Genomic DNA, 654 nt, shown 5'->3' on the forward strand with positions numbered 1-654 from the left:
TCCTTCTCAGAGGATTCTGGGATGTGATACACTTCCGACGGATGACGTGACGCATAGAGGGACGTCACTTCCGCAATATTCCCGCCACGGGGGAGGAGGGAAATCGCGAAATTATCGCGAGATTTCTTTTGTTAACGAGTTTTTATGAGTAGACTGCGCGGAAATCTAAAGAAAACTTTGTTATTTTTAACGCCCATATATGGTAAAGTTTACCCTGCGACAAAGGTAGAGCTGTCTCGGTGTCTGCCTTAGGCACATGTGGTTGGGAAATGTTAGCCCCTGGACTTGACTCCTGCCTTGAAATGAAGTACTCAAAATGACACTCTGGTAGTCACTGTATCTGCGAGCATTCCTGACTCTTCTCTTTGGCCAAACTAATTTTTGCACAGATGTCTTTCAAATATATGTGGGCCTCTTAAATTTTTTTCTGTAATGACTCTAGAATATGAATGTAAACTCTCTGTTCTTTTGTTAGTGTAATTTGCTTTTATGATAACTTTCAGTCTCCATGACTGGTTTAAATACCCCAGTCCTTAGACAAATTTGGCTTCCAACAGTAAAATTTCTTTCCTTACTTCCCAGGTACTATATCCAGGTTGCCTGCAAATATTAAGTTGCAACTTTCTGGAAGTTATGAAACACTACGTAATTTAA

This window comes from Molossus molossus, unplaced genomic scaffold (genome assembly GCF_014108415.1).
Source record: "Molossus molossus isolate mMolMol1 unplaced genomic scaffold, mMolMol1.p scaffold_m16_p_11, whole genome shotgun sequence".
NCBI classification, from domain to species: domain Eukaryota; kingdom Metazoa; phylum Chordata; class Mammalia; order Chiroptera; family Molossidae; genus Molossus; species Molossus molossus.